Source organism: Triticum urartu, chromosome 2A (assembly GCF_056163025.1).
Source record: "Triticum urartu cultivar PI428250 chromosome 2A, HENAU_Tu73, whole genome shotgun sequence".
NCBI lineage: Eukaryota > Viridiplantae > Streptophyta > Magnoliopsida > Poales > Poaceae > Triticum > Triticum urartu.
Window position 1 is genome coordinate 520,852,014 of NC_141874.1, and position 15,359 is coordinate 520,867,372.

Consider the following 15,359-nt stretch of genomic DNA (forward strand, 5'->3'; position numbering starts at 1 on the left):
AACACCAACGGCAAAGTTGAGTGTAGAAATCGTAACCCTAACGTATCACTTACTCGTCGTAAGATTCCTGCAACATGAGACGTTGCAGCCACAAAGGGTCAGTACATTGAATGTACTGGCAAATTCACACCATAGGATAATGATGAATAAGATCTATCACTACCTGCATATATGGCTGGTGGAAAAGCTCTATGGTTATAATTTTTTTGCGAAAAGCCAATTTTTCCCTACTGTAAAGGAATATAATTTATTTAACTACAAAGTTGGTTGAAAAAATTATTGAGAAGGTTTCTCCAACTCAATCCCAAATTAACATCAATAACCCAACAAATTATTTAAGTAATGTGATGAGATCAATATGATAATCCAAGAACCAGATACTCAAGATTGTCCATAACCAGGGACACGGCTAATCATGATTAGTTTATACACTCTGCACAGGTTTTCACACTTTTCCCCACATGACTCAATCTCCTCTGTTGGATTTCTCGCACTACATGGTGTTTGAGAAACGAATGACCGGGACACAGTCTTTCAGAAGCATTAACTCTCTACTATGGATAGACAGTACCACCTACAACCCACCACATCTGCTAGTCTATGATATGTCTCCAACGTATCTATAATTTTTGATTGTTCCATGCTATATTATATCCTATTTTGGACATTATTGGGCTTTATTATACACTTTTATATTATTTTTGGGACTAACCTATTAACCGGAGGCCCAGCCCAGAATTGCTGTTTTTTTTGCCTATTTTAGGGTTTCGTAGAAAAAGAATATCAAACGGAGTCCAAACGGAATGAAACCTTCGGGAATGTGATTTTCGGAACGAACATGATACAGAGGACTTGGACCCTACATCAAGCGACCAACGAGGAAGGCACGAGGTAGGGGGGCGCGCCTACCCCCCCCCCCCCCCCAGCCGCGCCCTCCACCCTCGTGGGGCCCACGTTGCTCCACGACGTACTCCTTCCTCCTATATATACCTACGTACCCCGAAACTACCAGATACAGAGCCAAAACCTTAATTCCACCGCCGTAACTTTCTGTATCCACGAGATCCCATCTTGGGGCCTTTTCCGGAGCTCCACCGGAGGGGGTATCGATCATGGAGGGCTTCTACATCAACACCATAGCCTCTCCGATGAAGTGTGAGTAGTTTACTTCAGACCTATGGATCCATAGCTATTAGTTAGATGGCTTCTTCACTCTTTTTGGATCTCAATACAAAGTTCTTCCCCTCTCTTGTGGAGATCTATTGGATGTAATCTTCTTTTGCGGTGTGTTTGTTGAGGCCGATGAATTGTGGGTCTATGATCAAGTTTATCTATGAACAATATCTGAATCTTCTCTGAATTCTTCTATGTATGATTGGTTATCTTTGCAAGTCTCTTCGAATTATCTGGCCTACTAGATTGATCTTTCTTGCAATGTGAGAAGTGCTTAGCTTTGGGTTCAATCTTGCGGTGTCATTTCCCAGTGATAGTAGGGGCAGCAAGGCACATATTGTATTGTTGCCATCGAGGATAACAAGATGGGGTTTATATCATATTGCACGAGTTTATCCCTCTACATCATGTCATCTTGCTTAAAGAGTTACTCTGTTCTCTTGAACTTAATACTCTAGATGCATGCTGGATAGCGGTCGATGTGTGGAGTAATAGTAGTAGATGCAGGCATGAGTCGGTCTACTTGTCTCGGACATGATGCCTATATACATGATCATACCTAGATATTCTCATAACTATGCTCAATTCTGTCAATTGTTCAACAGTAATTTGTTCATCCACCGTAATACTTATGCTCTCGAGAGAAGCCTCTAGTGAAACCTATGGCCCCCGGGTCTATTTTCCATCATATTAATCTTCCAATACTTAGTTATTTCCTTTGCTATTTATTTTACTTGCATCTTTATTTCTCTTTATCATAAAAATACCAAAAATATTATCTTATCATATATATCATATCTCACTCTTGTAGGTGACCGTGAAGGGATTGACAACCCCTTTATCACGTTGGTTGCGAGGATTTTATTTGTTTGTGTAGGTGCGAGGGACTCGTGCGTGGCCTCCTACTGTATTGATACCTTGGTTCTAAAAAACTAAGGGAAATACTTACGTTGCTCTGCTGCATCACCCTTTCCTCTTCAAGGGAAAACCAACGCAGTGCTCAAGAGGTAGCAAGAAGGATTTCTGGCGCCGTTGCCGGGGAGTCTACGCAAAAGTCATCATACCAATTACCCATCAGAAACCCTTATCTCCCGCAATACATTATTTGCCATTTGCCTCTCATTTTCCTCTCCCCCACTTCACCCTTGCCGTTTTATTCGCCCTCTTTTCCGTTCGCCCTTTTTCCGTTTGCTTTAATGTCTTACTTGGTTCGTTTGCTCGTTTGATTGGAATAGTTGTTTATTTATTACTAAACAGAGAACCTAAGATCTATGGATCCTCATCCGCTTGCTAATCTTTTTAGGAGATCCAATTATGATGAACCAATTGCTAGTGAGTTTTGTGCACTAGATTATCTTTATAAGGTTTTGCTTAAAATTTGTGAATCTGAAAAGCGTGATGAATTACTTTATGAAGCGATTCACGATAGATCTTTGAATAGAAAGCATGATTGCAATGATGATAGTATAAATTCTATTAATGTCAATTGTGCTTATAATATGCAAAACCCTAAGCTTGGGGATGCTAGTTTTGCTATGTCCTCTACTTGTTGCAATGATCATGATTGGGGTGATTCTTCTTTTGATCTTGAAAATTTATTTACCCCCCATGATGATTATGAGATTGATAATCGTGTTTGCAATAATACTGAAAGTGGGTTTGGAAGAGTGTCAACTTTAGATCCCACATATTTGGATAATGTTTAATCTTATGAAGTCTTTGATAAAGGTGGGTTTGAAGAGGTCATGACTTTAGTTAATGTTAATCCCACTATTTTGGAAGAGTGTCAACTTTGCATGCATGTGGATCGTGTTGAAACTATTTTATGTGATAGCTATTTTGTTGAATTTGCTTATGATCCCACATGTAATTATTATGAGAGAGGAAAATTTGGTGATAGAAATTTCCATGTTACTAAATTACCTCTCATTATGTTGGGATTGCTATTGTTTCTTTCCACTTCCTTGCATATGCTAGTTTTTGCTTGTCTTGATAATTTGTTTACTTATAAGATGCCTATGCATAGGAAGTATGTGTGATAGCCTGGCTTATTAGGGATGATAGACTACTCATATCAATAAGGAATTCCTTCTTTTCTGGGAGCCCATTCGGACATAACTCCAAAGTTAAGCGTGCTCAGCTTGGAGTAGTTTCAGGATGGGTGACCGACCGTGAAGTTGCTCCCGGGTGCGCACGAGTGAGGACAAAGTGCGCAGAAAATACTAGTATTGATCTATGGGGCCAGTCTAGATCCCGCCAGGAGTAACGACCACCAGCGGGTGTGTCCGGGGCGTTACAAGTTGGTATCAGAGCCGACCCTCGCGGTTACACGGATGTTTGCAGACAGGTGCGCGGTCATGTTGTGCATGATGTTTGTGACCCGTCATGGCACACGGCATGGCACATGTGCCGGACTGGAAGCACAAACGTATGTGCCAAGAGGGAACGTTCCTGTGGCCCGGTGAGGACGTCGGTTCCTCTGAGTGGGGGTGTATGTGATAGCCTGGCTTATTAGGGATGATAGACTACTCATATCAATAAGGAATTCCTTCTTTTTCGGGAGCCCATTCGGACAGAACTCCAAAGTTAAGTGTGCTTAGCTTGGAGTAGTTTCAGGATGGGTGACCGACCGGGAAGTTGCTCCCGGGTGTGCATGAGTGAGGACAAAGTGCACAGAAAAGACTAGTATTGATTCGTGGGGCCAGTCTAGATCCCACCAGGAGTAACGACCACCGGCGGGTGTGTCCGGGGCGTTACAGTATGTTAGACTTGGATGTGTTTGTCACGTGTTTTATGATGCTCTATTTGTGCTTCAATTCTTGTCTTTCATGTGAGCATCATTGAAATCTTATACCTAGCTATAAGGCTTTAAAGAAAAGCACTTGTTGGGAGATAACCCAATATTTTTCCTTGCTGTTATTCAATAAATAATTTATCTAGCCTCTGTTTTGGTTGTGTTTTTTGTGTTTAATTAGTGTTTGTGCCAAGTAGAACCGTTGGGAAGACTTGGGGAAAGTCTTTTTAATCTTGCTGTAAAAAACAGAAACTTTAGCGCTCACGAGAACTGCTGCCATTTTTATTTAGAAAGTTCTATTTAGTTAATTATTTTTTTAGATGATTAATATATAAATTCATCACGTCCAGAAATTTATTTTAGAATTTTTGGGGTTCCAGATCTTGCGTTAGCTACAGATTACTACAGACCGTTCTGTTTTTGACAGATTCTGTTTTTCGTGTGTTGTTTGCCTATTTTGATGAATCTATGGCTAGTAAAATAGTTTATAAACCATAGAGAAGTTGTAATACAGTAGGTTTAACACCAATATAAATAAAGAATGAGTTCATTACAGTACCTTGAAGTGGTGTTTTGTTTTCTTTCACTAACGGAGCTCACGAGATTTTCTACTTTAAGTTTTGTGTTGTGAAGTTTTCAAGTTTTCGGTAAATATTTGATGGATTATGGAACAACAAGTGGCAAGAGCCTAAGCTTGGGGATGCCCATGGCACCCCCAAGATAATCTAATGACACCTAAAAGCCAAAGCTTGGGGATGCCCCGGAAGGCATCCCCTCTTTCGTCTACTTCTATCGGTAACTTTACTTGGAGATATATTTTTATTTACCACATGATATGTGTTTTGCTTGGGGCATCTTGTATTATTTGAGTCTTTATTTGTTAGTTTTCCACAATCATCCTTGCTGCACATACCTTTTTGAGAGAGACACTCATGATTCGGAAATTGTTAGAATACTCTATGTGCTTCACTTATATCTTTTGAGTTATATAGTTTTTACTCTAGTGCTTCATTTACATCTTTTAGAGCACGTTGGTAGATTTGTTTGTTCTCTCATGTTTCATTATATTATTTTGACAGTCCTACAAAAAAGCATGGTAATTTGCTTTAATTATGTTAGGCATTCAAGATTAATAATAAAATTTTCTTATGAGTGTGTTAAATACTATGAGAAGTTTGAAACTTGATAATTGTTTTGAGATATGGAGATGGTGATATTAAAGTCGTGCTAGTTGAGTAGTTGTGAATTTGAGAAATGCTTGTGTTAAAGTTTGTGATTCCCATAGCATGCACGTATGGTGAACCGTTATGTTAAGAAGTCAGAGCATGATGTATTTATTGGTTGTCCTCCTTATGAGTGGCGGTCGGGGACGAGCAATGGTCTTTTCCTACCAATCTATCCCCCTAGGAGCATGCGCGTAGTACTTTGCTTCGATAACTAATAGATTTTTGCAATAAGTATGTGAGTTATTTTATGACTAATGTTGAGTCCATGGATTATACGCACTCTCACCCTTTCACCATTGCTAGCCTCTCTAATACCATACACCTTTCGCTGGTATCGTAAACCCACCATATACCTTCCTCAAAACAGCCACCATACCTACCTATCATGGCATTTCCATAGCCATTCCGAGATATATTGCCATGCAACTTTCCACCGTTCCGTTTAATATGACACACTCCATCATTGTCATATTGCTTTGCATGATCATGTAGTTGAAATTTTAGTTATGGCAAAGCCACCGTTCATAATTCTTTCATATAAGTCACTCATGCATCATTGCTATCCCGGTACACCAACGGAGGCATTCATATAGAGTCATACTTTGTTCTAGTATTGAGTTGTAATCATTGAGTTGCAAATAAATAGAAGTGTGATGATCATCATTCATAGAGTATTGTCACAAAAAAAAGAGAGAAAGGCCAAAAAAAGAAGCCCCCCCAAAAGAATGAAAAGGGGCAATACTACTATCCTTTTTTCCACACTTGTGCTTCAAAGTAGCACCATGATCTTCATGATAGAGAGTCTCTTATGCTATCACTTTCATATACTAGTGGGAATTTTTCATTATAGAACTTGGCTTGTATATTCCAACGACAGGCTTCCTCAAAATGCCCGAGGTATTCATGAGCAAGCAAGTTGGATGCACACCCACTTAGCTTCTTTTTGTTGAGCTTTCATATACTTATAGCTCTAGTGCATCCGTTGCATGGTAATCACTACTCACTCACATTGATATGTATTGATGGGCATCTCCATAGCCCGTTGATACGCCTAGTTGATGCGAGACTATCTTCTCCCTTTTTGTCTTCTCCACAACCACCATTCTATTCCACCTATAGTGCTATGTCCATGGCTCACTGTCATGTATTGCGTGAAGATTGAAAAAGTTTGAGAACACCAAAAGTATGAAACAATTGCTTGGCTTGTCATCGAGGTTGTGCATGATTTGAATAATTGTGTGGTGAAGACGGAGCATAGCCAGACTGTATGATTTTGTAGGGATAACTTTCTTTGGCCATGTTATTTTGAAGAGACATAATTGCTTAGTTAGTATGCTTGAAGTAATATTATTTCTATGTCAATATTAAACTTTTGTCTTGAATCTTTCGGATGTGAATATTCATACCACAATTAAGAGAATTACATTGAAAATTATGCCAAGTAGCATTCCACATCAAAAATTCTGTTTTTATCATTTACCTACTCGAGGACGAGCAGGAATTAAGCTTGGGGATGCTTGATACGTCTCCAACGTATCTATAATTTTTATTGTTCCATGCTATATTATGTCCTGTTTTGGACATTAATGGGCTTTATTATACACTTCTATATTATTTTTGGGACTAACCTATTAACTGGAGGCCCAGCCCAGAATTGCTGTTTTTTCCTATTTTAGTGTTTCGCAGAAAAAGAATATCAAATGGAGTCCAAACGGAATGAAACCTTCGGGAACATGATTTTCGGAACGAACATGATCCAGAGGACTTGGACCCTACGTCAAGCAACCAACGAGGAAGGCACGAGGTAGGGGGGCGCGCCTACCCCCCAGGCGCGCCCTCCACCCTCGTGGGGCCCATGTTGCTCCACCGACGTACTCCTTCCTCCTATTTATACCTACGTATCCCAAACTACTAGATACGGAGCCAAAACCCTAATTCCACTGCCGTAACTTTCTGTATCCACGAGATCCCATCTTGGGGCCTTTTCCGGAGCTCCACCGGAGGGGGCATCGATCACGGAGGGCTTCTACATCAACACCATAGCCTCTCCGATGAAGTGTGAGTAGTTTAGTTCAGACCTACGGGTCCATAGTTATTAGCTAGATGGCTTCTTCACTCTTTTTGGATCTCAATACAAAGTTCCCCCCCTCTCTTGTGGAGATCTATTCGATGTAATCTTCTTTTGCGGTGTGTTTGTTGAGGCTAATGAATTGTGGGTCTATGATCAAGTTTATCTATGAACAATATTTGAATCTTCTCTGAATTCTTTTATGTATGATTGGTTATCTTTGTAAGTCTCTTCGAATTATCAGTTTGGTTTGTCCTACTAGATTGATCTTTCTTGCAATGGGAGAAGTGCTTAGCTTTGGGCTCAATCTTGCGCTGTCCTTTCCCAGTGACAGTAGGGGCAGCACGGCATGTATTGTATTGTTGCCATCGAGGATAACAAGATGAGGTTTATATCATATTGCATGAGTTTATCCCTCTACATCATGTCATCTTGCTTAAAGCGTTACTCTGTTCTCTTGAACTTAATACTCTAGATGCATGCTGGATAGCGGTCGATGTGTGGAGTAATAGTAGTAGATGCAGGCAGGAGTCGGTCTACTTGTCTCGGACGTGATGCCTATATACATGATCATACCTAGATATTCTCATAACTATGCTCAATTCTGTCAATTGCTCAACAGTAATTTGTTCACCTACCGTAATACTTATGCTCTCGAGAGAAGCCTCTGGTGAAACCTATGGCCCCCGGGTCTATTTTCCATCATATTAATCTTCCAATACTTAGTTATTTCCTTTGTTATTTATTTTACTTGCATCTTTATTTCTCTTTATCATAAAAATACCAAAAATATTATCTTATCATATCTATCAGATCTCACTCTCATAGGTGACCGTGAAGGGATTGACAACCCCTTTATCACGTTGGTTGCGAGGAGTTTATTTATTTGTGTAGGTGCGAGGGACTCGTGCGTGGCCTCCTGCTGGATTGATACCTTGGTTCTCAAAAACCGAGGGAAATACTTACGCTGCTCCGCTGCATCACCCTTTCCTCTTCAAGGGAAAACCAACGCAGTGCTCAAGAGGTAGTAGTCTACCTCTTCGAGAGCTTCACGCAACTTACTTAACTATGCCAGAGCCCATAATGACTTGTGGCTGCACACATAAGTTTCTAGCATGAATAATCTTATGATCCCTTTGAGCCTGGGTGGCATTCCATAGGGTGATCACACGGGTCCCCCGGGATCCCCTTGGGCAAGCACTAGGTTCTCCAGATGCCCGGGAAAACCACTGGGTGCTCCACGGTGCCCCAACCAATCCACCCAGATGTTTATTGAAATAACCACCTTAAGTTGAACCATTAATTAACAATCTCACATCTGTCATGGATACACTCAAACCCAATCCACGTCTACGAGCATAGCATGGCAATATAAGCATAACGTAGAAGTAACTCCCAAGGGTTTGATATAAAGGACAATAGGTTCTACCTCATCAACCACTTCCCAATACCCACATGTTATCAATCCTACTCATGCAATGTTTGAGGGTGAAACTAATGCATAAAAACTAGGTATGAAAGGGATATGATCAAAGTGTGAACTTGCCTGTACTGTTGATGAAGATGATTCGCACTCAAAACTCTTGATAGTTCTACTCGTCACACTCCGGTCAATCTATCGTAAGCAAGCAATAGTAACCACACATACGTTTATAACTCAAAACTCTTGATATTGGAAAACATCAAAACTAAGCAAATAACTCTTGCAACATAAAACAATTTCTAGCAGTACCAAAATTATGTGAATTTGGCCTTATCAGAAAGTTTAGGCCAAGAGCTTCGATTTGCAAAAAGAATCAACTAAAACGGAGTTATAAAACTCAAGTTACTGTCAAACGAAGTTCAAATACTAAACTGTTTGAATTCAAAATTTAAATTTTCAAAAACATGTTCAAGTTGTTTTACTGGAAAGAGGGGATCATAATGAATAAGTGGGTGTTGGTTTCATCTAATTCCGACTAACGAGCAAAAAGTAGAGCTAGGTTGAAATCTAGGGGCTAACTGTAAAGAAACTAATTACGGATAGGTCCCTAACTAAAACTAACAGAAAAAGAAAATACTAAATAATGAACGTTCGCTAACTAGTTCTAAACAAAGAACATTCTTTGAATAGCTCTAACTAAAAAAACTAAACCGGGTTTTTAAAACAAAACCGAGAAAGAACCAGATCGGACCGGGGAAACGGTTTATACCGGTTCGGGCGGTCCTTCGTTGAAAACCGGCGGCGGATCTCCGGCGGCTTCCCGCGGCGGCGGGCGGCGGCGAGGAGCGGGGCGACGGCTGCGGGCGTTGGCGGCGACGGGCGAAGATGGCGTGGGGCGGCATAGCAAGCGGCGGAGCCGGCGAGGTGGACTACGGCGGCGCGGGAGGCGTCTAGCGGCGGCGGCGGCGAGATGCGGATTAGGAGGCGGCGGTGGCGAGAAGAGAGGAGGGAGAGGGGGTCCGGGGTGGCCTTTTAAGGGGCAGGGGAGGGCGCTGGCGTGGGGAAGGGGCGGCCAATGGCGGGGTGGCGCCGGACTCCGGGAGGAGTCCCGGTCGGGGGACGACGGGCGAGGCGGCGCGGAGCTGGGCCTTGGCCTGGTTTCGGCTGAGCCGGCCCAATCGGTGGAAGAATTTTTTTTAAGCACAACGAGAAATAAAATAAAGCAAAATAAAATAAAATAGAACCTAGGCATATAATATATCAAAATTTTCAGAAAAAGATTTTCTACAACCTGAATATTTTACTAACGTCAAATAAAATCCACAAAAATTCAAATAAAGCAAAGAGTGCCTCTGCTCTAATAAAACCCCAATAATTTTGAAAATACCAAAATAAATTCGAATTAATTTCTCTCCAATTTTCTAATGTAGGGAATCATTTTACCCTATTTTCCATATATTTTAATTTTTGAGAAAAATAATTTGAATAAAACCCAAATAACTCCAAATTGAAAATAATTTCTAAAGGAGTTTAAATTTGATACTTTGAAACTCCCAACTCATATTTCGTATAATTTGAAGAAGTCATTTTATCTTCTCTCATGAAAATCATTGAGTTGCTTGAAGTTTCTGAATTTGAAATATTTCCAAGTGAAATTCAAATATTTTAAAAAAAACTTTTCATTTATTTAAATGGAAGAAGTCATGTCATCTTCTCTCTAGGGTTTTGTATTTCAAAAGAATTTGGAATTCAGGGAGATCATAAAAGCAAAATGAAAGTTTGGGAAAGTACTTTTATTCCCTCTCATTTAACTTTCAAAAAGTTTTGAATTTCAGTCAATTTCAGTCAATCAATCACACAACAAACAAAAAATCAACCAAAACTATCTATTTATCCTACCACCCTTAAAATAAATCTCGTCCTCGAGATTCGGAGAGGCTAGAAAGAAATAGGTTAGGTTTGGGGTCTTCTCAAAATCCACCGATCATCACAGTGGGTCTGGGGTGCTACCACCCTTAGAAGCATGGTTACTGTTCCATCAATTCTTATATGCTCCATCCTTATTCTTGACAGTGTCGGTCTTCTCAAATTCTCGGAAAATTCCTTCTCTGGGCACCTCCGGTAGTGATATAACCTTTTTCCTCAATTCTTGTATCCTTGGTAAGGTTCTTCCAGGACTGGGTCTTCTTATCTGACAGGTCTGGTGCCAATACTAAATAACTATCTATATCTCATGGTGGTCAACCATTTATGGTTTCTCCTGCAGGAAATGGGCCTGGGCTTCATTTTCACCGTATAACCTACGATTGGCAACAGCTGCCGTGTACAAAGGAAAAATTCTTATACCATTCTAAGGTTTTAAACAAGGTTTTGATCGTCGTCTCTCTACTATAGGAAAGTCACTCAGATTTACCATCCCATATAGCAAGGCGAATAATAAGAGTAAGTCAGTATGGTGATCAATCCATCCTGCACCCAAATCATTACCTTGTACATGGTTTAGCGGATCTCTCTTTCTAACACTCGGTCATCCTCACAAGCATTGCAGAATTTCTCTTGTCAATGAACCAGGTTCAGATAAATCCATTAATTCTGCAAGCCAAACAAACATCTATCATTCCTTTACAACTCTCAGGTTTTGCGTAAACTCCTATAAGGTCGTCTGTTGATAAAGTCGTAACTTCTTCCGGGGTTTTCCCTTCAGCAAGAATGTGCTTGCTTCTTGGTAGGTCCTGGGGCATGTGGGTTATGGCCCATCTCATCACCTGTAAACCTTGAACTCATCATTGGGGCAGCTGATCATTATTCCAACATCCAGCTTCCTAGCATTCTTAAATCCATCCAATTATACTGTATCCCTTCCTTATATTGGCACCAAACTCACACGTGATTACTCAGACTCAGACTCCTCCTGGAATTACCATTGCTCCATATTACCAACATCATACCACCTTTATATCAAGTAGTACTTCATCCCTTCATACTCTTGGGGTATCACACATATCGAGACAAAACTCGTACTCATTTTGTCCGAAATCCACTCAGTGGAATATCCTTATCTTTTCCAGGGGTCAATTGTCCTCGCAGGGTACTACTACCCTTGAATTGCACAAATTCATCCATAGACCATATTTCTCATATCCTCAAAAATGGTCAAAATCCTTCTCCATAGAGTAACAACTCATAAAATCCATATCAGTACCAATGATGCTAACTTTATTTATTCTCCCATGATTACAATCTCTCACTTTTTCGTTACATGTCTCAACTCAACACCTCGGTAAAAAAGGTGTTCCCACTACTTCTACTACTACTACTACATTACTTCTCACAGACACAACTAATTATCACAAGTCTCCTTCTCCTTGGGACAATCCCTGGCAAAGTGCCCTGCTTCATTACAACGAAAACATATTACTTCGGACAAGTCCCGAGGTTTCCTTGTGATTATATAGCCTCCTTGGGTCCTTGGCTTCCTTTTTGGGCAACTGCTGAGGTAGTGCCCTGACTCCTTGCACCTATAACAGGTGATATGACTTAGGTCCTTCCTGGAATCCAATCTACTTCTCTTCCTGGACTTTTTTGTTCCAATCAAGGCTTCTATTTCTTATGGGCTATACTCTACTTCCTTTGTCGGGAATTCTACTAGATCCCCATTCATACAATTCTGGGAGATGTGTCCTTCTTCTCCACATGAATAGCACGACATGGTGCAGGGTTTAATTGGGTCTACTTTGGGTGTGTCCTCCACCTCTTCCTTCATCACTGGTTCTTCTAAAATTTCCATGAGGGCTCCTTTCATTGCTTCTTTCTTCTGTTGGGTAGTTCGTTGTACCATGGGGTAAATGTGACACTGAGCAGGGTAGTGGGTAGTCCCTTCACATAAGAAATAAGTGATCTTCCTAGTTGGGATTCTTCAGCTAGGTCACTTCCTTCACAATTAGGGCATTTATCTTTGTGTTCTTTATGGTTTTGTCCTATTTCTCCACAAATCTTGCATGCACAAGGTTTCTTCATATCCTTTCCATAAGGCTTCAACTTCTGGGACACAAGACGAGATCTTTGCAGAGTCAACTTAAATTCTTTCCAAGTGGTTACTCCTTTCCATCCATTGATGGTTTGGTACACCCTCCACCAAGTAGCAGCACCTCTTTCAAAGCACTAAAGAGCATGCTGGGTCATATCCTTTCCAGCTATAGGGTTATTCTTCATATGATCTTCCATGTTCTGAATCGATCGGCCTGTGTCCAATTGACTCATCGGTCCAGAAAATACCAGCTCATATCCATTCATCCTCTATTGGGTCCAAGGGTTTTGGGGGAAGATAAGAGAGATAGAGAGGGATGCACACAATGCAAACAACAGTTTTGAAAAGACATATTTTATTGTGGCTGTCGGAAAACATCAAACAAATGACAGCTCACAATTGTCGCATCTAACGTAGGTAATATAACAGGGGTTTGGTCTTCTAAAGGTCAATAAATCTTCAAGGTTGTCTAACTCTTCAAGTCTTGTTCATGCCTCCAATGGCTTCTTCCGATCGTGCTTGTCCTTCTCAAGTTCTTTTGCCAGATCAGCTCTGTTAATGCGAAGTTTCTCGTAAAATCCTTTATTACTTCAGGAGTTGCATTCCAACTTCTGGGTTACAACATTCTTGGCATGAACCACGGTCCTACTGTCCTTCAGTTCCTGACGGTTCTCCTGTATCTCGAGGATTTGTTCCTCCAGTTTGGCTACTTCAGCTTCGGGGTCCTAAGTCCTTCACGAAATGCTTCTTATCAAATACAGCTTCCCGAAGGTCCATCTTAAACTTCCTGATGTAATACTCCAGATCCTGGCGATACACCAGCTATGGTTAAAACTGCATCCTTTGCTGATAGGTGCTCCATCAGCCTTCTACCATCCAATCCTTCCGAAGAAATGCATGCTTAACTCAGCACAGTGGCAATAGCATAAGCGGGTGATAACATCATGGATAGCCATGTTTCTTCTCTTGTCATTTCCATGAGCTATCATTCCATAGTTGATATCTCCTGTCTTAGGGTTTTCCTGACAAAACTTTGAGTTCTAATGCTCCATGTTCCAGTCTTTCTCAATACACCTTGATCTCGGGTATTAACAGCTCCCATAGTCTGCCAAGTTCCATAAGGGTAGCCTTCACATTCTCCTAGTCTTCGGAGTCTTCAACCGTCGTAGTTTCCATTATTGTAATGCATGGTAAAATCTTCTTCATTCTGAAGTGGTCTTACTTGTCCGATATCTTGTCCTTCTTGGAGTGGTCTCATCATTTGAATCTTCGTGGTCAAAAAGGGGAAAAGGGGTATAGTCTCACTAAAAGGGAATATTTGAATAAGCTCAGAAGAGAAGAGAGGTAAAAGATTTTTTTTGGAAATGAAGCTTGTAGAGAAAAATTTTCCTATGGTCTTGTTAGTTTCTATGGGTCATGTCCTACAGTCAACATGTGCTCTGATACCATCTTGTAGCGACCCGGCCTCGGGCGGTCAAGTCTCTGTGCTTAAGTGTCATCCCTGGATCGATATGATGACACACACAGTACTCGAGGATTTATAACAGAGGTAAATCACATGTATAAAGTAACGTAAATACTATTACCTCAATCCAAATAGCGGAAGTAACAACATGGTTGTGGATTCCCATCAACACCAACGGCAAAGTTGAGTGTAGAAATCGTAACCCTAACGTATCACTTACTCGTCGTAAGATTCCTGCAACATGAGACGTTGCAGCGACAAAGGGTCAGTACATTGAATGTACTGGAAAATTCACACCATAGGATAATGATGAATAAGAGCTATCACTACCTGCATATATGGCTGGTGGAAAAGCTCTATGGTTATAATGTTTTTGCGAAAAGCCAATTTTTTCCTACTGCAAAGGAATATAATTTATTTAACTACAAAGTTGGTTGAAAAAATTATTGAGAAGGTTCCTCCAACTCAATCCCAAGTTAACATCAATAACCCGTTATTTAAGTAACGTGATGAGATCAATATGACAATCCAAGAACCAGATACTCAAGATTGTCCATAACCGGGGACACAGCTAATCATGATTAGTTTGTACACTCTGCAGAGGTTTGCGCACTTTTCCCCACAAGACTCGATCTCCTCCGTTGGATTTCTCGCACTACATGGTGTTTGAGAAACGGATGACCGAGACACGGTCTTTCAGAAGCATTAACTCTCTACTTTGGATAGATAGTACCACCTACAACCCACTACATCTGCCAGTCTACCTCTTCGAGAGCTTCAGGAAACTTACTTAACTATGCCAGAGCCCATAATGTCTTGTGGCTGCACACAGAAGTTTCTAGCATGAATAATCTTATGATCCCTTTGAGCCTGGGTGGCATTCCATAGGGTGATCACACGGGTCCTCCGGGATCCCCTTGGGCAAGCACTGGGTTCTCCAGGTGCCCGGGCAAACCACTGGGTGCTCGAGGGTGCCCCAACCAATCCACCCAGATGTGTATTAAAATAACCACCTTAAGTTGAACCATTAATTAACAATCTCACATCTGTCATGGATACACTCAAACCCAATCCACGTCTACGAGCATAGCATGGCAATATAAGCATAATGTAGAAGTAACTCCCAAGGGTTTGATATAAAGGACAATATATTCTACCTCATCAACTACTTACCAATATCCAC